Here is a 25,186-nt window from a genome sequence, read left to right as displayed (position 1 = left end):
CAAGATTTCTGGCTCTCACAGACCTGTATCTTCTTCTTTAAGAGGCGCCTCTGTCCTCCACTCATTACCTGTATTATTGGCACTTGTTTGAACTTGTTATCAGTATAAAAGACACCTGTCCCAACCTCAAACAGTCACACTCCAAACTCCACTATGGTGAAGACCAAAGAGCTGTCGGAGGACACCAGAAACAAAATTGCAGACCTGCACCAGGCTGGGAAGACTGAATCTGCAATAGGCAAGCAGCTTGGTGTGAAGAAATCAACTGTGGGAGCAATAATTAGAAAATGGAAGACCACTGATAATCTCCCTCCATCTGGGGCTCCATGCAAGATCTCACCCCATGAGGTCAAAATGATCACAAGAACGGTGAGCAAAAATCCCAGAACCACACGGGGGACCTAGTGAATGACCTGCAGAGAGCTGAGACCAACGTAACAAAGGCTACCATCAGTAACACACTACGCTGCCAGGGACTCAGATCCTGCAGTGCCAGACATGTCCCCCTGCTTAAGCCAGTACATGTCCGGGCCCGTCTGAGGTTTGATAGAGAGCATTTGGATCATCCAGAAGAGGATTCTGAGAATGTCATATGGTCAGATGAAACCAAAGTAGAACTGTTTGGTAGAAACACAACTCGTCGTGTTTGGAGGAGAAAGAATGCCAAGTTGCAACCAAAGAACACCATACCTACTGTGAAGCATGGGGGTGGCAACATCATGCTTTGGGGCTGTTTCTCTGCAAAGGAAACAGGACGACCCGTGTACATGGAAGAATGAATGGGGCCATATATTGTGAGATTTTGAGTGCAAACCTCCTCCCATCAGCAAGGGCATTGAAGATGAAACGTGGCTGGGTCTTTCAGCATGACAATGATCCCAAACACACCGCCCGAGTGGCTTCGTAAGAAGCATTTCAAGGTCCTGGAGTGGCCTAGCCAGTCTCCAGATCTCAACCCTGTAGAAAACCTTTGGAGGGAGTATTGTCCAGTGACAGCCCCAAAACATCACTGCTCTAGAGGAGATCTGCATGGAGGAATGGGCCAACATACCAGCAACAGTGTGTGACAACCTTGTGAAAACTTACAGAAAACGTTTGACCTCTGTCATTGCCAACAAAGGATATATAAGAAAGTATTGAGATGAACATTTGATATTGACCAAATACTTATTTTCCACCAAAATTGGCAAATAAATTCTTTCCAAACCAGACAATGTAATTGTCTGGATTTGTTTCCACATTTTGTTTCTCATAGTTGAGATATACCTATGATGACAATTACAGGCCTCTCATCTTTTTAAGTGGGAGAACTTGCACAATTGGTGGCTGACTAAATACTGTGTTGCCCTACTGTGTGTGTATTATATATATATATATATATATATATATATATATATATATATATATTTTTTTAGTTTTTCCAATACTGTGCTGATTATATTTTGTTTCACACTTTTGAGGAATAGAGTAGAGTGACACTGGCGGGCACCAATATGAAAAAGGTAATTTCACAAAGCGAGACAAAATGGATACATCAGCTACATATAATGGTGCCGTCAGGGTTACATTTAGGATCTGTGGATTGAGACCAAATATGCATAAAATATAGAACAGATATGAGTAAAGAAGCTGTGAAATAGATATAATAGCATATGAAAGAGAATATTATTATTATATATTATTAATATTATAGTCAGCAACTAAGCTTAATCTTATAAAAATAATATTTTTATGGGCAAATGGGGACTCAATACGTTGCAGATAACACTGGGGTAGATAAGATGACAGATGGAACTGATGCCGATGTGGTATTGGTTACATTGCAGCATAGATAGGGTGTACCCACATGGTGTCTGCGCCACTTCCGCCCATAAGAGGAAGTGATATCGCAAGTTGAAAGAAGTAAAGGTAAGTGATTTAGTAGTGAGGAGTGGGAGTGATTGGGTCTAGTAGGAGGAGCATAGAGTAAAAGTGAGCCAGTCACGGTCTCCCCCAACTTCTCAAGACGCCCAGTGGGAGGGGCAAAACATATCAAGCGGAGATGAGCTAGTGATATCATAACTGGAACCCGCGTTGTGGCAGCCATCAGAATTTAAGCACATGCCTGAAATGTTACTTTTGAAAGTGTTATTGCTTTTAAAACGCTTTAAAAGCGCATTATGCTATGGAAATCTCTCTTTTTTATTGGATTCCATACCATAACAATGCTGAAAACCCTGTAATCAGAAAAGGAGGGAAGAAGCCATACTCATCCACTTTGCAACAGGATAGATACCATGCCTTTTTACGGTTGGTGAGTGGGGAATACAGACGGGGAGCACGGAGTGGCACCTTGGATATTCACAAGAATTAATCAACAATTGCACTTTGTTTGCACTGATGGACTAATAATGAATTAAGTTGAATTGCACTGGCACTTTATATATAGATGTGTATAATTTAGCAAATGCGATTTTGTATGTGAAAGCAGCGCTAAGTTCATTTTATTGGCATAAAATCTTACTGTAGGAAATTTTACAGCCACAGATTTGGACACCCTGAACTTCATCATTGGGATAGTGGATTTTAGAACATTCACAAACCCCTAATCTCTACCCTCAAATGGCTAATAAAGTAGCTTATCTAAGCACTTATTATGTTGATTGAATTTTCCTTTTTGTATTGCTTTTACAGACACAACTAAATATATATATATATATATATATATATATATATATATATATATATATATATATATATATATATATATATATATATATATATATATCATATGTTCATCTGATGCCAGTTAACACAAGTTTTATATATTTGAGTTAAAGGGAGGAAAACATTTCACAGAAAACTTCTATTTGTATTAGGAAAAACTGGATTTAAGCTGAAAAGTCAAAATAATATACTGTGTTTCTGAATAATAAACTCAGGAATATACAAATAAGCGTTTCCATTTAAGTGTTATAAGATCACTTAAGCCAATGGAAGGTTATAACCCCTATAAGTGACCTTAGAAGTTATATACCTCAACATTACCCATATCTAATGCTTAATTAATACGTTTGTATATTTAGTATGTAGATGATGGTACATCCGAAGCTTGTATATCTGAAGTTTATTAAATTCAGATTTTTTTATAAAAATCCTAAAAAGAGGTATACAAACCCTTGTTATTTTAGGCACGTTCAGAAGCCGATGTAATCATTTATTGTGTGTGCAGCTTATTTATCTTTTAATTCATGCCTATGTTACAGTTTAAGCTAGTGCCATGACTGCTGTCCCAGGTTTTCTGTTTCATGGTGAGTCCTTTCTCTTGTATGGAGCCATCCTTGCATGCTGGGACTAGAGTTGTTTCTGCCTACACTGTGCTCATCAATAAAAACACACAGCCCCTTATAGAATGGCAAGGCACTCCCATGTTCCCTTTTCTCCAAGCCAACAGACTGACTGGAAACGTCACTGTCCACTTTAACTTTTTCTTATGAACATTGGACATTCAGGGAAGCAGCATTAAGAAAGCATGGGCCAGAAGTTGTAAACTGCAAGTGCTAAGATAAGGAAATAGTTAACTGGGGATTTTTTTTTATTATTGTGCTTAATGTGTTAAACTACACATTGTAAAATGCTGAGGGCTTAATACTACCTTAAAGTGGTTGTAAACCCACTTTGCAAAAAATAAATAAAAAATCTAACACCTGCAAGACAAAGGCATAATGAGCTAGTATAGCATACAAGCTCATTATGTAATACCTACCTGGGATCAAAGCCCCCCCTGCGGTGCCCGACACTGCACCAGCCGGCAATATGTCGGCCAGGAGTTACTTCCAGGTATCGTAGCCCCGCGATGACAATGACGTCACTCCCGCACATGTGCGCGGGACCCGCCAGTAACGGCACAGTCACTGAAAGCACGTACATCGACACATGCAAATACAGGGGATATCTCCTAAACCGTTCATGCAATAAATAGATAAAGCTGTATACAAGCTGGATTTCAGGCACCAGCTAAATACATGTAAAAATAAATGCATGCGAGTTATGGTATCATAATTCTGCCCAGCCATGTTTATGGTTTATACACCCCTGCAGCACAGCAAGGTGGGGGGGGGGCTACACCACTTTCTTTGCACATACAGCCCTAGTACATGCAAGTAATAGGAGTTCCCCATTCTTTTCAACCCCTGCACATATATTCTACCAATTACAGTGGGTATAAAAAATAATCATCCGCCTTTAAAATAATTTCATTTAGTTGCTTTGCAGCATTAAATGAACACAGTTTTTTTATCCAGCTTATAAACATCCAAGTGAAAGATATAACACCAACATGTCAGATTTTTCTTTTTATCAAAAACAGAATCACAATGTTGGAAAAAAGATCACCCCCTTCCTAGAAACGACTTATAAACCCAATAGGGTGTATCTAATCACCTCAAATGGCACACAAAGTCATTTGATCTGCAACTGTGATCAGTTTGATTAGCTCAGCATGAAAATAGCTCTCCTGGAGAATTTCAGTCCCTGGTAGTGCAACTGATGCAAACAATCATCTTTTAGGTAAAGTTGTGGACGGGCACAGGTTAGAAGACGGATACAAAAAAATGTCAAAGGCTTTATCAAAGCCTAGAAGCACAGTGAAGTCCATTATTAGGAAGTGGAAGGTATTTGTTACAACACAGACTCTCCCTGGATCAGGATGTTGCTCCAAACTGAATGAAAAAGCCAGGAGGAAACTGGTCAGAGAGGCTACCAAGAGGCCTACAGCAACTCTGAAGCAGTGACAGGAATTTATGTCAAAGAGTGGTTTGCAACCATTGTGTGCATTTGACAACAATATCACAAATCCTCTATAAATGTGGCTTGTTTTGGGGGGGTGCAAGAAAAAAGCCACCACTCAAGAAAGGCCACATGCAGTCATGACTCAGCGTTGCTAAAACACACCTTAAAGATTCTGAGGCCATGTGGAAAAGGGTGTTATGGTCAGGTGAGACTAAAATTGAATTATTTGGCCTCAACACCAAACGATATATCTGGCGGAAATCCAATACAGCTCACCATCCAAATGCAATGGATGGGGAAAAATACCATTAAATTCTTGAGGAACATCTGCTGTCATCTGCCAGAAAGTTGTCCATGGGAAGAAGGTTTAACTTCCAAACAACCCTCGTTAGAGCTTACAATCTAAAAAAGAGAGGATCAAGTGATACAAAAAGGTAAGAAAGTTGGGAGATTAACTCATGGAGAAAGTGGAAGTACTGTTGCTAGATGGAGGCAGGATATGCTTCTGTGAAGAGGAGGGTTTTCAATGATCACTTAAAAGTGGACACAATAGAAGATAGCCAGACAGTTTGCAGTAGAGAGTTCCATAGGATGGGAGAGACTCAGGAAAAGTCTTTGAGGTGAGCATAGGAAGAGTTGACAAGGGAGCTAGAAAGTAGGAGGTTTTGGGAGGAATGAATAGAACAATTTGGTTGGTAATTTGAGACTAGGTTAGGAGAGAGATAAGCCCACCTTGCATATTGTGCACATCTTTTTTTAAATAGGGGTGGGTTTGGGTTGATGGGATTTCTTTGCTTTATACAAGTTCGAGTTGGGATCAATTTATGTACTAATCAAATCAATAAGGTATTGTACACAAAAAGTCAAATTTACCTTTTGAGAATGCTCTTAAAATGTTCACATGAGTACATCTGATTGTTTGAACTTTTTATCATTGCTACAATGGAGTTGAAAACATTTAGACTGAAATGGCTTGCAAACGTTTAACTTCAAGAAAACCGTTACAAACTGTTTCTGAAGAACCAAGTAAGCCAGCATGTTGTTGGTGAGAAACAGTTGGTATTTGTCAGATAAAACTGTGTTTTCTGATACAAATTAGATCAGTTGCACAGGAAGATCCATCAAGGAAAGAAACAACTTTGGTTGACCAAGTGATAGTGAACATTATCCAGAATAATTTGTCTGTCCATCAATAGTTGAAAATTGGAGAATAAATGTACAGAAAACAGAACACAATACTGTCTTGAGGGTGCAAAAATATGTGCTAAATTTACATAGCAAACATAAGCAAATATGCATTTTGGCACTTCCATACCCATTTTTGCTATCGAGTCAGCATGCTAGGCTTCCATAGAGAGCATTTTAAGGACTTTCAATCAAATCAAAGAGATACTTCTATACAAAAATTAGCATTATAAAAAAGTAAAGTCTCTCTGAAGCATTAAACAGGACATCTGTTTATATTCAGCTACTTCTCAGCAGAAAACAACAAGTGGCACAGACTTGAATAAATGGGTTTTGGAATTTTTATAACATATGGCATGTTTTTTTAGTGCTTTTTAATGGCAAGATGAGGTTATTTTCTTGGTTATGAACACAATGGAATACATCCTCTGTGACCTAATCAGCTCCTTAATTACTATGCAACAGAAACCCTTTTTCAGATTCATTTGTAAGATTGTTTTAAATTCCAGGAAACCCAGCAATAAGCTTAGCACGGGAATATTTTTTTAACCATATTACAAACTATTCCGCTTATTTTCCTTTTTATAATAGGCAGGGGAACATAAGGTATCAGTTACAATTTGTAGTAATAGTTTTCATTATATATTTGTTCTCATTTATTACAGTTCATACTTTAAAAGTTACTTTAGTGAATATATTCTCACATTGAAGTGTCTTTTATTTTTACATATTTATGTAAAATAATATATTCTTTCAACCTTCCCAACCAGGACAGTCTTAAGCCTTGGACTGCTAAAGAGGTGAGAATTTGCAAAATGGCAATGGTTTTGACAAAGTACTGAGTGAACAGGAGAAAAATTAATTCTCCTTTTATACCTGGTAAAGACTGCCTTGTAGGGAATGGGGGTAAACAACCCTTGGGACATATGTAAACTCGTGTTTGTTTAGGAGGTTGGGCCAGTACTGGGAGGTCAAGAGGGCTTCTTTCAGTGTATCTCACACACTAAGGCCTCGTACACACGAGCGAGAATCTCGTCATAAAAGAAACATTGTTTTCCTCGACGAGTTCCTTGTCAGGCTTGTCGAGAATCTTGTCAAGCTTTCTTTGCGTACACACTGTCAAGACAAAATCTTGTCGTTCTCAAACGCGGTGACGTACAACACGTACGACGGCACTATAAAGGGGAAGTTTGATTCCACTGGCGCCACCCTTGTGGCTGCTTTTACTAATCTCATGTTACTGCATGTTAAGTAAAAGTTTGGTAAGAGACGATTTGCGCTTTTCAGTCTGTTACATCGTGACGAATGTGCTATCTCCATTACGAACGCTACTATTACCGAAGGTGCGCTCCCGTATCATACTTTATTCTGAGCATGCGTGGGTTTCTAAGCATACACACGAACGTGTTTCTCGTCGTAAACTTGTTCTCTTTTTTTCTCGTCGAGATCCACGACAGTTTTCTCGACGAAAAACATACACACAACCGTTTTCCTCAGCAAAAAAGCTCTGCCGCCAATTTTCTTGATGGATTTTGTCGAGGAAAATGGTCGTGTGTACGAGGCCTAACACACACAATGCATATTGAATTTGTAAGCTATTCGAAAGCATGTTTGCTGAATATTTTTTCATGCAATAAAAAGGATCCAACTTTGTCTATTAGCAGCATCGGGATTTTGAAAGAAATTATTTGAGAACAGAAATTACCTCATATCAATAGTCTCTCGAGTTCAAAACTGGCTAGCATGTTTGAAGCAGGTATGCAGTACTAAACAACAGATTTGATAGCAACAATTTAGCTGACCATTGTAAAGCAAACCACCGGGAAAATGTGGGTCCCCATACCAGAATTTGGGGCAGAAGGACAATAGAAAATGAATATACACACAGATATATATATATATATATATATATATATATATATATATATCACATATATACACACACACACACACACACACACACACACACACACACACACACACACACACAGTGTACATATTGTACAGGATACCAGAGATGGGTTGTGGATAGCCCCACTATTTGGGTTTTGGTTATTTTAAAGGGGAGCTCAACAGACACTGCCGCATACACACGGTCAGAATTTCCGACAACAAATGTTCGATGTGAGCTTTTGCTCGGATATTCCGACCATGTGTAGGCTCCATCGGACATTTGCTCTCGAAATTTCTGACAACAAATGTTTCAGGTTAAAAGTAAAAAATCTGCGCTACTTGATGAAAGTGAACAGGTGTGAAATAAAATCCTTCACTGATGTCAGAGGAGAGGAATAACCCTCACCTACAAAACATTAGGGTGCAGCGATTTAATTAGCCTGATTAAGGCTCGCAGAAAATTGTTTAAAGTGATTAAAAATGCGCAACCCAAAAACAACATGTGAAATAAGCAATAAGTCATTCATTTATATAAGGAAAGCATTGTTTGACATCTATCAACGGTTCAGTGATGCATTGTTTGATATGACCACATCTTCCTAGCAACATCTCCCATATTCATTCTTCATGGTGGCACTCATATTTCAGTTCACAATTATTTATTTATTTGGACTAATGTGTCATCAAGCTTCACTTATGATGACAATTTAATTATGTATATTAGTAACAAATTTTGTCAAGTCATTTCTGGGTATCTTCACATTAAATTATTCACCTATTGCTTATTTCACATGTTTTTGGGTTGCGCATTTTTAATCACTTTAAACCAACAAATGTTTCAGAGCTGGTTCTCAATTTTTCCGAACTTCATTTTTCTCGGCTCATCGTAGTGTTGTACGTGACCACGTTCGGAATTTCCGACAAAATTTGTGTGACCGTGTGTATGCAAGACAAGTTTGAGCGAACAATGTGTCAGTAAAAATCCACGGTTTTGTTGTCGGAATGTCTGATCGTGTGTACGCGGCATTAGTATTCAGGGTTTTCACTAATACAGGGTGAGGACTGATCAGAAAGAAGACTGATTTTCAGTACTCTCTGAATTGGTAATTCCGTATTTTGGACCTAGAATTCAGAGGATCAGAGACACATATGGGTGAGGAAAAGCCTCAAAACCTTGATTGCAGGGACTTGGGTCCTGAAGGAATTACCCAACCTGCAAGGGAGGGTTGAAAGGCAGCAGGAAGGAATCGTCAGCGAGGAAGAGTATGAGGCAGAATACAACTGTGGGAAATTGTGGTCTGTCTGGGGACTGAGGCAGTGTTTGCCAAGCTTCCATAGCCGTGCAGTATCCTGAAACAGGCAGAAACCCTAAAACTCTGATGTGGAATTGGTGTTCTAAATGCGAACAAACATTTTCTTTTTTTTCGATGAAAGAAGCTATTGTTGTGCTTGTTTTTGAAGTACACATTAAAGAATGAGAATGTACAATGTATATGTAAAGCGTTGCGTAAACTGCACTATATAAGTACCGGAAATAAATAAGACTGTTTACTTTTACAAACGGCCTGCAGGTGATCCTTGATCTGGCACATTTAAAGAGGAATAGGAAAATATGGAACAACGTTCCATGATCCAGGGGGGTTGGGGGAACTTCAGAAGGTGAAGGGAAATGAGAAATCAGGAGTATCAGTGACCCAATGCAAACTGCATCTCTGATAGTATAAAACTTAGTGGTCGACATGGCAGAGGGCACAGGCGATTTGGGCAACCAAATAGAGTTATTTACACTGATCAATACGGATTCTGTTTACAGAACTCTGACTAAAGACAAAATGTTAACAGCAGCAGAATCAAGAATTGACCAAACACCAATTTTAAAACACCATACAGCAGCTACTATTGAAGAAAAGGTATTGGCGATCACAGTGTTGGACACAAACCTCTGGTTGTAGCCAGTAGCCCTGTTATAGTTGAACAATCAATAAAAAGTGAAATCCTGCTGTCATACCCCCCATGAACACAACTGGACCAGAAAGATAATGCTTAAAATTAATTTGTGCTACATGGTCACCATACCACCCTCATCCTTTACACCATGAAAGAAAAGGGGAATGAGGAAGGTGCACCCAAATGTAGTATTTAGAGACAAAATGTATTGCACAAAGTGTTTCATTTACAGAATAGAAGATTGTTTGAGCAGGTCTGTTACTATAAAAGTCATCTTTGAGGGGTGCCTGCTATCTGGTATTCACTCAGGTCCAGATGACTGTAGGAAGCAAGGCTGGGATGCTGGGGACATCCAGGAAGTCCCAGGAATCAAAGCTGCCTGGTGTGGACCACATGGGGGAAATTATGTCATCGGATGGGCAGGCCTCGATCGTAAAGAGGGCTGAGAGTCTAGGCTACGTTCTCAGAGCACACAGCTTCTTCTACTGGCTGCTGCACCAAAGGAGGTTGGAGCTTAAATACATGCTAAATACCTGCCCGTGGCCATGGGACTAAAACGGCCAGCAGACCCAAAATAAAGGCATTGATTATTACAATACATAAAATGTATATCTATATTAATAAAACCTGTTATAAAATGTCATATAAATGGCTAAAATGCTGTATTTTGCCGCCTCCCTTCTTCCCCTTTCTTGCATTGTTTCACAGAGTTTCAGGATACACTCTGGGAATGGCTGTCACCTGAACTATCACCTATTGATTCCGAGTCGTCATGGACTACATAGGCCTACATAAAGGACTATAACCATTTCTGCCCTCACTGCATATCTATCACTTGTTATGCGCTGGTTTGCTCTTATTTTTCAATCCTTTACACCATTTTGCTTGAAATTCAGTAACTGAAAATCAGTAACTCGGTAATTAAAATGTATGCAACATACCATGTGGAGATGGTCAACAGGCATTTGTGTCAAACCTAAACAAGACTCCTGATTGCAAATCTTTCAGTCAGTAAAGATCTTTATTTTCAAGGTTGATTGAACTCATAAATGTTTAAATAACTAGTACTAAACATCTATGCGCAAGTATGCAACAAAAGAATGGATTTTCATGAAGACACAATTTTCAGATTACTTTTATAGAAGAAGCGGTGCCCTTATGATATGAACATAATATATTTTTTTAGTAGTTTTTGTAAAATTCCCTTTCTCTGTGTTTATTGAAGGGCATATCTGATCTAGAAGGTCTTGACCACTGGGTTATAGCATAACCTGCAGGAGTATGATTCTAAACAAAATCACAGCATAGGAGCAGTCCCTGCTGCTGGCCACCCTCCCCACCAGTTAGAAGCAGCTTAGTCACAAAGCAGTACATGGAGAACAACTGGTCACAGACATAACAACCAGAGGGTGGGTGCTTTGTCCTTCAATGATCGGAGAGAAAAGGATTTTAGGGTAAAGTACAAACAATTATATTGTTTCATCCGTTCATTGAAGGATACAGTAGTAATCTAGAAAATCTTGACCATTGGATATCCCAAAGAAGTGTATGAATGTGCTCTCTGGCTGAGCTGGGCAGTCACCAAGCATCTAGAATATCCAGATTATCACTTAATTGGCAGCTGTTTATAGGTCCTGAAGACTGGAGGAACAAGTAAAAAAGGAATAAAGAAGAAATTCCTGCAAAAAGAAAGCGAACTAAGATTCCCAGCAGGAATCTTAGGGCCTTACTTTTTAACAATAGGCAAAAAACCTTCAGCAAAAGGGAGGTTTGGCCACAGCTAGACAATGCTTTTGTGTATAGCATCTTACTTCTGCAGGTGGCGCTATAACCCAGCAGTCAAGATCTTCTAGATCACTGCTGTGTACTTCTTTCATTAACTGAAAGGGGTAGTCATCTTTTTATTAGTTTTTTTGTGGGGTTTCAAACATGTTTACATACTATTATCGGGAATAACAAAGTTGATGTTTTATCATTCAATTTCTGATGCAATTTTCTTGGCTCAAATCTCTTGGATAACTGTTTATTATCAAGTGAACATTTATTTTTGACACTATATACAACCATTTTACAAAGTTTGATGCAAATGTATAAACTTTTTATAGGTGTTATATTTCCAATTTTTCCATTTCTCCTAATAAAAAAGACATGACATCTTTTCTACACTTATTTTGTACAAGATTTATCTTAAGTCAACTGCACAGTGTTGGCTTATATCATAATTATAAAAGTCTAATTGCAAACTAAAAATGAATAATGACTCAGTCAAATAAATCTAGCCAAAAATAAATCTTCTCATTTTAATAACAGAAATGTGGCTTTGAATGCAAAGTTTGTGAAATTAATATTGTTTTGCACATGAAAGAAAATGTGGCATTCAAAAATATAACATTCATATCATATATATGGTGATGCTCCCTGTCACAAATTCCTTTGTGAATTGCTATCATCATAAGCAAATACATCCAAATGAATAAACCAAAATGTACATGACTTTTAAATCCAGCAACCACAAAGTAAATTTTACAGCACAGAAAGTATAAAAATACAAATGCTTTATCTCTACATCAATGTATTCTAATCACACCAACAATGCACATAAATCAGAGTGCTCTTTTAGATCCCTTCAGCACAAGTAGTCATAGAGTGTCAAGAAAAAGTATGTGAACCCCATTGGAATTAACTGTTTTTCTGCAGTAATTGGCCATAAAAAGATGAACTGGATTTTCTGTCTCACTGTTAAAACAAACCTACCATTAAAATTAAAAACTGATCATTTAGTTGTCAAAGGAAATCAGCAGCGGATCAAAGGATTTTTCCCTCACTGTATGGTTTAATTTTAAAATATTTTTTATTTTGTGTTTTGGAGGCCTTTACATAAGTGTAATTTTATTTAAAATTGTGGTGTGGTGTTTACACCATTCAGTGGCAGCTGTTCCAGCAAACAGTTGTATTCTCTTGAAAAGGATAGTGCATATAAGGGTCGAATTTCGATAGAATTTTCTTTCGAAAATCTCATCCAAGAATTTTTTTTGTTTTGTATTTCACACCATTAGTGGGCTGCAGCAACAGCTGATTTTCGTGCGGCCATCGAATTTTAATAATCAGACATGTTGGAAATTCTTTTAAAAACTAACGATTTTCTAATCGATGATGGGAGAATCATGCGAGAAATGTAATCGAAAAAGAAATGCGCGTGTGCAAGAAAAGAAAATTCCCGAAAAGAAAAGATTCTGAGACACGAAAATTATTTTCTGTAGCAACAAGGCGTGAAATTGAAGGTTTGGTTGGTTGAATTTCAAATCAATGGTGGCACCATCAGATCACAAAACGCACAAGTTTTCTAATTTTTAAAAGAAAATTCTTTAGAAATTCAACCATGTATGGTGTATGGCCAGCCTTAGTGCGGTTAGTGCAGGGATTTTTGTTTCCATTTTTTTTGTTATACTCTTGATTGTATGTCTTCAGAGAGTTCCTTTTTGCAGCATGGTTAGCTGAAGCTTGAACAAAAATCTTAAAATATTTGTGTGTCAGTCAAAGTAGCTCTAAACTTAACCTCCAAACTCATTTAATTAAATGGAATCCAGGTCTGCAAACGACGGACTCCATTTTGCTTTCGTTGAAGTAATCTATAAATAAAATAATAAAAAAAAAATTCCCTTCCCTTGCGAATGCATACGTCAGCAGCACCCGCATATGAAAACAGTGTTCAAACCACATGTCGCAATCGTTAGAGCGAGAGCAACAATTCTAGCCCTAGACCTCATCTAACTTAAAACATGCAACCTGTAGATTTTTTTTAAACGTCGCCTATGGAGATTTTTAAGGGTAAAAGCACGAGCAGGCGCAATTTCGAAGTATGACATGTAGGATATCAATTTACTTGGCGTAACATTTTTTACAGTGCAATACATTTTTTCTAACTTTACTGTTTTCTTATTTTTTAAGTGTATTTTTTTCAAAAAAAGTGCGCTTGCAAGACCGCTGCGCAAATACAGTGTGACAAAAAGTATTGCAATGATCGCCATTTTATTCTCTAGGGTGTTATATAAAAATGTATAATGTTTAAGGGGTTCCAAGCAATTTTCTAGTAAAAAAAAATGTTTTAACTTGTAAATACCACATCTAAAAAAAGTCTCGGTCCTTAAGCGGTTAATACTAACAAGATGGTATCCAACACCCAGTCGGTTACATACTATCTTACCCAACACGTCGGATTACTGTTGGCATTGCTGAAGGGACAAAGGAACGTATATTTTTGGTCTGCCCTAAACTGACAGCTTTTTGGACAGCTTACCAAATCTCCTAAAAATTCACAGACTTTAAGGGCCAGATTCACAAACAGCGGCGCAAATTAAGTTACTCAAAACGTATGTCATTTAAGTTACGGCGCCTTAAATTTGTGTCGTAAGTGCCGTATCCACAGCGCATTTGCACCCAAAATTGCGCAAGCGTAACTTAAATTCCGAGGCGTAAGGCGGGGTTATTGCAAGTGGGAAGGAAGTGGGCGTGCTCCATTGAAATGAGCCGTGACCCCATGCAAATGAAGGGCCAGCCGTACTGCGCATGCGCGCACGAATCTGCACCTCACTGGGCATGTGCAGAACTCGGCTCGGCGCAATCAGTGACATAGGTAAAAGGCCAAGCGTACTTAGTTTGAGAATCGCCCTGTGTATAAATAGCCCCAGACAAACACACTTCCCTTGCAAAAGTACATCCCTGTGTTCCCCTTTCCTAGAGCAAGTTGCTTCTGCTCTGTCGTCTGTTGGTGTGTGTTGGTGAGTTTAGTGTTAGATAAAAGTTTTGGAGGAGTAGTAGAGTGTAGTCGCTGTGTATTTCTTCTAAGTGTATTTTCTGTTTGTTTTTTCTGATTGTTTTTGAATTTGTATTAGCTGTCTGCTTGTGTGGTTTGATTTTTGTGTGTGTTTCTTCTGTGAGTATTTGTGTTTGTTTTTTGTTGTTGCTGAGTGGTGGGTGTTATGGCACCGAAGCGCAGGAAGCTGAATTTTTCTAGCACAGAGAAGCAGATACTTGCTCGGGCCATCACCCGATATGGGCGTTATTTGCATGGCCCTGAGAGCTGGAACACCCCCCCGGCCAGGAAGAAGGAGATCATTCAAAAAATCATAGATCAGATCAATGCGGCGGGGGGGGGAGACGAGGACCCCCGGTGGGATTCAAAAGAAGATCAACGATCTTAAGAGCCTGGTCCGGGACAAGATGGCCAAAATAAATGCCCATGCCACGGGCACTGGAGGAGGCCCACCCTGCTCCGTCAGGCTGACTGAGGAGGAATGGGCAGTGGCCCGGTGTTTCCACCCACAGCAGGTGGTGGGCCTGCCTGCTTTCAATCTGATTCTCCTGTGAGGACAGGTAATTTTTGGGTTTTTCTATCTGGTGATTAGCATGTGTGGGTGGGGGAATGGAAGATGTGCCAAGTGTGTGGATCCTCCAACCTGTGTATGTTTTGTGTCCTCCACAGATGGCCAGGAGATTGCTGGGCCATCAGGCCAGGAGGTTGCTGGGCCATCAGGCCAGGCTGCACCATCCCCAGGACAAGAGGCTGCTGAGGAGCCCCAAGAATGGCAGGAGTCCCCAGGGGAGGGGAGTGGCCACACCTCCCCTCATGAGGAGGTTGAGGGGGGGAGGATGGGGGGGGCTGAGGATGAAGATATGGAGATTGCCAGGGAAATCCTTTTGGCTATGGATGTGGTTCCCCCTGAGGCTACCCCTGTGGCTGGCAGCAGTCAGGCCTTCATCAGGGGTAGCCCCTCCCACTCCTCCCCCAACAGGCCTCCACCCACAAGGGTCTCTCTCTCCCCTCCTCCCAGGCCACAAGACTCAGCTGCAGGCAGGCAGGATGGCGACCCAGAGGACCAGGGGGTGGCCGAGTGTCTGCCGGCCAGTCTGCAGAGGGACAATACCCAGCAGACCCGCCTGGGCTTCATTAAGGAGTCACTCACTGATGTGGCCACAAACTCCTTGGCGGTCATCACATGCTTTTGTGACCTGCAGACCGCCACAACAGGCGTGGCCCAGGAGGTGAGTGCCCTGACCCAGGCTGTCCAGGACAATACCCGGGCTGTCCAGGCCAATACGGCTGCCCTCACAATCAGTCTGAACAGAATTGCAGTGGCCTTGGAGGGCAGGCCAGCAGGAGGACAGTCACCAGGGGAGGCTCCTCCTACCCCTGCTCACCCGCCCCCATGAGTCTCCTCCTTCCCCTGCTCACCCCCCCCAGGAGTCCGCCGCCTTTAACTTTTGGGGTATTTTTTTTTTATTATACTGTACTTATGATTTGTTTTATGTGTGTGAATGATGTGTGAATGTGGGGGTGGCATTCCTGAATAAATAAGGGTGTCACCCTCAGTTTGTGGAGTAGGGATCCCCAGGACCAGGGAGAAGTGATCCCAGGTCCATGTGAATGGTGTATGAATGCACAGTGACATAACTGGAGCCGTGGCGTGGCGTTACTGCTCCCAAGTACCATTGGGGGTATTTGGATCTAATCCAATTAGATGTGCATGTGATGTGTCTGTGCTAGGGACCACAGTGGGTGTGCATGCGTGCATTCTCATTGTGACATGATTAATGTGTGTGTTTACTGTGCAAAGATGCATTCTGCGAGGCGTCTCCTGACTGCTGTTCCCTCAGAAGAGGGGGTACCCTCGGTTACTAAAGTCACTAGTATAGCTATGCGCATGGATGCCCCTGGCATGTTGGCATACAGATTGTTGTCCTGCAAGTGTGCGTGCTCAGCTCTTCCTTAATGGTGTTGCTTTAGCCGACATTTACACGGCTGGTGTAAAATTAGGGCACCTTTTATAAAGTGTAATTTTACACCATGAAACTAACAGAAGCGCACAGGGCGTAATCTACGCCGCACACACTTAATTTTGTGGATCGCCTTATCTCCCTCATTTGCATCTTTGCCTATCAAAACAGCGGTGTGTCTAGCGTATTTTGCGTGCGAAGAAGCGCCGGTGTAATTATTTTAGGTAGGACGGAAAAACCTGGATTTCAGGCGTATCTCTTTTTAAGGATCAGGCGCAAAGATAGGGCGGCCCAAATTTCAATTACGCCGCGCATCTCGAGATAAGTCGGCGTAAGTGCTTTGTGAATCTGGCCCCAAGATCCCTAATGACCTGGCATTCTCTGTGCTGCATATATCCACTTTACCTAACAGAACCTATAAAAATGTTATCCTGCGTCAATTGCTCAACGCCGCTAAATCCTGCATTCCCTTGCTATGGAAACAGTGCCCACCGACCATTCCAATTGGCTGAGGAAAGTAGAAGATATAAATAGAATGGAGGATCTGATGACCGCTCAGAACAGACACAAGACTTACAAGAAAACATGGAGCCTCTGGAATTTGTTTATACTCTCAGATGAGGGAAAAGCCCTATGTGGGACATGAACCTTTGCCGATGTCGTCAGGATGGGAGCATATTTCAGTATTGATGATGCCTTTCCAGATATGCACGCTGCCCTTTCCATACTCACCAATACACCCCCATACCATCAGAGATGCAGGCTTTTGAACTTTAGTCCGGAGTAAAATTTCGATTCAGCTGACCACAGAACAATTTTCCACTTTGTAACAGACCATTTTAAATGAGCTTTGGCCCAGAGAAGATTGCAATATTTCTGCATTATGTTCATATACGGCTCCTCCTTGGTATTCCTGAGCTTATGCAATGCTGTCAATCACAGGATCAGGTTTGTTTTTAATAAAGTGCCGTCTGAGGGCTCAAAGATCACAGGCATCCAATATTGCGTTTCGGCCTTGTCACTTGAAAACAGGGATTTCCCCAGAGTCTCTGAATTTTTTCATATTATGTACTGTAGATGATGATAAATTTCAAGTTTTTGTAATATTATGTTGAGGAACAATATTCAGAAATTTTTCGACAATTTTTGGAGGCAGCTTTTCACAGATTGGTGAACCTCTGCCCATCTTTATTTTTGAGACACCGACTCTCTAAGATGCTCTTTTTATACCCAATCATGTTACTGCCCTCTTGACAATAAACCTAACTAGTTGCAAAATGTTCTTCCAGCTCTTCCTTGTTACTACCACTTTGCCAGCTTTTTGTTGCTCTGTTGAGACTTTTGTGATGTGCTTTTGCTGCCATTCATTTCAAAATTACCTTATTTTTTTCTTAAAATTGTAAATTTTCTCAGTTTAAACATTTGATATGTATTCTATTTTATATTGGAAATAAAGCATGGGTTTATGAGATTAGAAAATTATTGCATTCTGTTTTTATGTAGATTTTACACAGCGTCCCAAGTTTTTGGAATGGGGTTGTAGAACAGGCGAAGCAAAAGACCAGACATGTTCAATCAGGCAGAAGGTGCAATGCATTGCACAGCTGAATGTACAACACGTTAAAGGATAAGTTAAGTTCACTTTTAGTAACATGTTATACCCATATTCAGGGTGATGGGGGAATGTGAAGGGGTCTTCCATCATCCAAAGTATCAGCCATTACTTTTCCAATACAGGTAGAAAATGACACCCAAAATGGACGCAAGCAGCACAAGTCCTCAATTGTTTCCAGTTTTTATATGTGACAGCCATTATGGTTTTGCAGTTAGTTCTGCTCACTGTGTATGTGAACATGTTATTGCAGTATGTCTTCATATCACCTTGCAGTATGTTCCACAGTCAAGAGCGATGGACATTACTTATTTTAGCAGAAAACACTAAGCAGTGAAAAAGGTTAATTAAAATACCTTTTCACAAATAAATTGTCTCGGAATGTTTTTGATTTCTTCAGCAAGCGCACACATAAAATAATTACCAGAAGATCAATAACACCTGCTCTTTGGCCTATTCTCTAATGAAAACCAATGAAATATTTAACCATGCTTAAGGCTTGTTCGGATTGAACTAAAAATGATCTGAAAATATTGTACATCTGCAGGAATGCTACAGCCAGATTTGGAATGGTTGTAATACAAGAGGAGCACAGCCTCCCTCTTGGCTTTTGTTTTTTTTTTTCTCCTGGTGGAAGGGGCACCAGACATCCTGAGATAAAAATGTGATATTGCATAAACGGTCTCTTAAAGCGGAGTTCTAAAAATGTTAAAAGTCAGCAGCTACAAATACTGCAGCTGCTGACTTTTAAGAATCGGACACTCACCTGTTCCAGGATCCAGCTATGCAGGGGAACGAAGTCCCACTCGTCTCCCCCTCCTCTCTGTGGCGCCGGCATCACTACTGTGGATGCCCGGCTGTGGATTCACAGCCAGACACACACTACACATGTGCCAGCCAGGCACGCACTGCGCATGCGTGAGCCGCGCTGCGCACCCGTGATTGGCCGAGCAAACATTTGGGACCTGTGGTGTGTCCCAGATGATTGCCGAGAGGGAGGGGGGAGATGTGAACTTCCTTTCGGCGCCACGGTGCCCAGGGAGGAAGTGGGAGTTGAAACTCTCTAAAAAGAGGGTTTCCGCCCCTCCCCCAAAAAAATGACATGTCAAATGTGGCATGTCAGAGGGTCACCTTCCATTAAAGCGGAAGTTTCATTTTTGGGTGGAACTCCGCTTTAAGGGCCATACACATGGGTGGCATCGGCCAGTTCAATAGAAACCGGCTGACATCCGACCCATGTGTACGGAAGCCAGTCCAGCTTCTGTTCCAGAGCATACCTTCTCTTGGTTTTCACCGATAAACATACACTTGAAGAGTTTGTTACCCCAACACTTCATATTCCTGATACGTGCCTGCTGTACCATGTACTTGTATAAGAAAGTCTCCTGTTCTCTGTGCTAGAGCACGCTGTGGTCAGTTCTCTAGCTATGCTGGGTAATTCGGCCTGCTTTCCTCCAATGATCAGACCTGTCCTGACACGCCCCCCCAGCTGCACAGCCATTCACTGGGAAGCCAGAGTACTGCTGCTTCTCCTCCCCCAACTCTTATGCTACTGAGAACACAAGGGAATGTGATCACTTATAGGATACACATTTTATAATGTTTTTTGTAACACCTATACACAAGATTTTTGCCTTTCATTTTTATATGAAACAAAATGGTTTACTTTTACATGGTGACTGTTAACAAGCAGAAAGGTGCAACGTTTAATAATTTATAACATGTGTGATCTAAATGAAGCTCGAAGGCTACTTTCACACTTTGTGGCGTCAGTGGTAAAGCGCCGTTAATTCTAGAGTGGCTTTTCAGCCGCTAGCGGAGCGCTTTTAATCCCCCGCTAGCGGCCGAAAATAAATGGTTAAAAGCACCCGCAAAGTCAGAGCTTCGGCATTGGTGCCCATTGAAATTTCAATGGCAGGGGCGGTGGGGGAGCTGTGTATACAAGCACTCAGGCTCTCACACTGGGGCTACAGGTGAGGCGTTTTTCAGGCGCTTTACAGGCACTATTTTTAACCCGAATGAGCCTGAAAAATGTCCCAGTGTGAAAGGGGCCTAAGTGTAGAAGTGCTAGTGTATACCATAAATCAATACATCATGACATGTGTATTAAAGGGTCACTAAAGGAAAAAAATGTTTTTGCTGAAATGACTGTTTACAGGGTATAGAGACATACTAGTTAACTGAATCCTTTTAAAAATGATTAAAAATAGATAAAAAACAATCATATAATGTACCTACAGTTTAGTTTTGTTTTTGCTGTTTCCTGGTTCTCTGATGTACAGAGCCAGAGAGCCAATAGAGGGCAGTGAAGGTTTTGCAAAACTAAACTGGATTGGTGCTGAGAAGTTTTAGACACACAGTAATCACACCTCCTTGATTAGTCACCACAGTGAGAAATCTCCCAGTACTGTGGTGATCGGGAAACAGACAACCAGAAGTGTCCAGAACAGAGAGGAATTACAGCAACATCAAAGCAAAAACAAAAAATGAGGACATGAAACCAGGACTTCAGTGAGGTAAAGGAAGCTATTTAGCTAAAAAAAAAAAATTCCTTTAGTGACCCTTTAATGATTCAATTGCAGTGTGACTGCCCCAAAAAATATATGAACTAAATATATTTCCTCAGAAACAAATTACAGTGAAATCCATAAACGTGCTTGTGCATAAAATTGGACTCATGAATGGACTAAAAAAAGTGCATCATAAATGGATTACTCAAAGCATGTATATAGGAAAAAAATCAATGGAGGTACTAGTGCGCCAAAAAATATAAATATAAAGTAAAAATGTATCCTCAAAATCATCAGATAGCAATACAATCCATTTTAGCACTGCTACACTTAGTGGTTCATTTAATTCACACATTAAAAATTATTAAAGGAAATGAAAGTCAGAAAGTTTTGTATCTTAATGCATTCTATGTATTAGGATAAAAAACCTTCTGTGTGGAGCAGCCCCCCCAGCCCCCCTAACACATATCTAAGGTCCCTCTCTGCCCAGCGATGTCCAAGAGTGTCACAACTGTCTGATTGACTGAGACACAGCAGCAACACCATTGGCTCCCGCTGCTGTCAATCAAAGTCAGTTAGCAATAAAGGGGAGAGAGGGGGCGGGCTGGATTGGGGCTCCGTGTCTGAATAGACACAGGGAGCTGCGACTCAGCTCGGGTGCCCCCATTGTAAGCTGGCTGCTGTGGGGGTACTCGACAGGAGGGTGGGGCCGGGATCACAGAAGAGGGTCCCCAAGAAGAGGAGGATCTGGACTGCTTTGTGCAAATCCACTGCAACAGAGCAGGGAAAAAAACATGTTTGTTATTTTTATATATATAAAAAAAAAAAACAAGACTTTACAATCACTTTAAACACTGCACTTTTTTTCCACTTCTATATTGTGACTTTTTTACCTGAGTATTGTGCTAGCAGCTTTTTATCATTTGGCTTTAAGTGCGTGAGTTTTTTTTCTCCCTTTTGTCCAAACATGCAGTTTTGTTTTCAAAGAAATACCACTTTTTTCAGACCAAGCAATGTCAATACCAGGTCTGTCTGCTGCTCTTTGGTGGAAGGGTCACAGCATTACTTCACATCACTTTGCCTCAGACTTTGTTTCAAAAGCACAAAATGAAGGAACACGTCTCTGGCATCCATTTAGACACACATGTTCCTCCCTGTGTATCATTGGATGCTGCAGACTTTAGCTTTGTATTCTGCTGATTTATTGGTTGAGCATACATGTCCAAAGGGATGCTGAGAATGAGTTCTTTCAAATAATGCTCAGGAAAATAATTGATGGCAGAGAAAATACAGTATAAAAACGGAGCACTGTTCCAAGTCGGGCCACTTTCAGCCACACCTCACACACAGAGGATGCCAGCCCAGTTTGCACACCTGTGCATATAATCAAAGAAGAAAAGTCAGGACGGTCGTACCCCAAGCACTGTAATCCACCTTTATGACCAGTTCCCGAACAAAGCAGCATAAAACTAGACGTGTGCAATTTGTTTAGCTCCAAATCCGTTTAACGAATTTAGACAAACTTGTTAATTCACAAATATCAGAATTTCAGAATATTTGGAAATTCGAAAATTCTAAAATAAGAATGAAAATCCGAAAATTCTAAAGAACGAAAATCCAAAAACCCGAAAATCAGAATTAATAACTTAACTATTACTAACTATTAAATTGTAGGTATTGGAACTTCCTTTCAAATTTGGTTGTTAGTAGACGTAACAAATACGAATTTATCCGAAGTTACAAATTATTCGTAATAACGAATGCTGTATCTAAACAAATTGAACATAACAAATTAATAATAATAAAAACGTATTATAATTTTTATTTATTATTTCTTTCTGTTCCATTTGTTTAGATTCAGCATTCTTTATTTTGGAAAATTCATAACTTCAGATAAATTCATATTCATTACGTTCACCAACAGCCAAATTTGAAAGGAAATTCCAATACCTATAATTTAATAATTAGTTATTATTAGTAATTATTTAAAATTTTCTGATCATCCTTTCTTATTTTTAAAATGTCCAAATTTTCAAATTTACGAATTCTGAATTGACGAATTTTAGAATTTACAAGTTTCTGAATTATCGAATTTATGAAAAAAACTAAAAAAAATATTAAACAAAACATTTTTCAGCAGTGCACATGTCTAATAAAAACACATAGATAATCACAGAGGGGTAGAGGGAGTTTAACGTGTTTTGCGCTTCTCTTAGCTAGGAGCATTAAACAGGTTAACCTCTGTCCCCCACCCCCCCACTGTAATTATCTAGGTGTTTTTATGCTGCTTTGTTCGTGAACTGTTAATAAAGGTGCACAACAGTGCTTGGAGTGCAGCCGTCCAGACTTTTCTTCTTTCATTCAGAGCAAGCCAACAGCTGTGAGAGGGGGGCCATTGACAGCAGAGAACAGAAGAAGACGTGAATGGGAAATTATGGTCTTGAAAAATGAATCCTTAAATGGAGTATTTCAGAAACTTAATGAAGGCATGCTCAAGATCGCTGCTGCAGGTGTAAAGGGTTATACTGCGGAGATAAAAGGCTTAAGTTCCACAATAGGAAATTAAAGAGAGAGAAATCTTTAGTAGTCACAAAAACTAGTGTCCCCATTGGGACATTTCCTCCATTTCTTGTTCTGACGACAACCCAAAATTTGTGAATTTCTTCTAAATTTGACTTTCGGTGATGATGGTCACCGGGACATCCCTATATGGGATACAGACAGCAATCAAAATCTGCCAGGTGCTCTAATCCTCTCCACTCTATCCTTTCACTTATACTTTAACACCTATCTGCCCAGCCAAGAGCAAACTGATGGGGGCGAGAGGTGGTTCAGTTATCCTGACTGGGCACCATATGACATCTTGTCAGGGTGTGCCAATCACAGGGCCATGCAGCGGAGCAATCGGTCACCGTCTGTGTCCACAGGACACGCCCAATGACCGATCCAGGTATTGGCTCCTTGCTGGTACCATGTGACCGTCGTGACATATCACAGTAGGTCACATGACAGTTGTAAACAATGAATGGCTTTCTTTCATGCCATCCATTGAATACAATTGTGTTGCTAGCTGTAATTGGTCAGTGTGCCTATCTGTACCACGTGATTAGCTCTGGCCAATCATAGCTAATTAGACCAAAACAGACAGAATAAATGAATCCCAAAATGCTTGCTTATAGCAATGCAATGTAGTGTTAAAAAAAAAAAAATCGGATCATTTCCCCAGAGTAGTACAATGTTACTATGGTAACATTATATTGCTCTGGTGTAAGTGTGTTAAAAAAAATCTTAAAAAAATTAAAAAAAAGGTTTTAATAAAAAGTAAAAGCAAAATAATATAAAATAAAATATATATATTTTTTGTACTGTCACCAGCCAGTGGCCCTGATTATTGCCACATCCATTATATGATAACACAGTACTGCACTGGTGACAATATGTTTAAAAAAAATATGTTTTTATTTTTAAACATATTTCTTTGTTTTCCAAGAAATGTTGACAAAAAATTACAAGTTCCAAAAAATAAAGAATCGCCATGCCTCTTACTAAATACCTTGGATTGTCTACTTGGCAAAAAAGAGTAATTTGAGGGGCATTTGTACTGTCCTGGCATTTTAGAGCCTGAAGACAGTACAGTACATCAGGATTGATCAATTTTCAGATATATACCATTAGTTTGTGGACTCCATAACTTTCCAACAGACTAAATAATACACTACACTAATTTGGGTTATTTTTACCCAAAGAAATGTAGCAGAATACACTGACCTAAATTTATGAAGAAAGATTATTTACTTGCAAAATTTTATAACAGAAACTATTTTCAAAATTTAAAAAGTAGAAAACCCAGTGGTGATTAAATACCGCCAAATAAAAAGCTCTATTTGTGTGAACAAAATTATAAAAATTTAGTTTGCGTACAATGTTGCATAACCACACAATTGTCATTTAAAGTGTTACAGTGCTAAAGGCTGAAAATTAGCCTGGGCAGGTAGGGGGTAAAAGTGGCCAGTATTGAAGTGGTTCACCTTTACAAAAATCCTGCCTATGCAGGTAAGGGATGTTTGTAGATTAAAAACAAACTATGCAACTCTAAGGATGAACAATAACCTTGCTATAGGTGTAGGCCATTTACATACCTCCCAAAGCCTCATGCCGCGTACACACAACTGTTTTTCATGACAATTTTTTTTTTATTTGTTGTTAAAAACGGTCATGTGTAGGCTCCAGAGCATTTTTCATCTGCTCTATTTTTTCTCGTCGTGAAAAACGGTCGTGTGTACGTTTTAGCAACGGGGAAAAAAAACGCACATTCTCAGAAGCAAGTTATGAGACGGGAAATTAGCATAATCAGCCCAAAGTGTGGCGCCATTCGAATGGAACTTCCCCTTTATAGTGCCGTAGTATGTGTTGTACGTCACCGCGCTTTGCTTAAGCATTTGTTATCACGACCGTACCGTGTATATAAAAGGCAGGCTTGAGAGGAATCACGTCG

General features: G+C 40.0%; 1 protein-coding gene across 5 annotated transcripts in view; it reads right to left on the bottom strand.

The window, feature by feature from the left end:
- The window catches only part of CPQ (carboxypeptidase Q), a 540,701-nt gene that overhangs the window by 368,869 nt on the left and 146,646 nt on the right, over positions 1–25,186 (bottom strand). The window lies entirely within an intron of this gene.

This window comes from Rana temporaria, chromosome 5 (assembly GCF_905171775.1).
Source record: "Rana temporaria chromosome 5, aRanTem1.1, whole genome shotgun sequence".
In the NCBI taxonomy this organism is placed as follows: Eukaryota; Metazoa; Chordata; class Amphibia; order Anura; family Ranidae; genus Rana; species Rana temporaria.
Note: the sequence above shows the minus strand (reverse complement) of the source record. Positions and strands in the feature narration are given on the sequence as shown.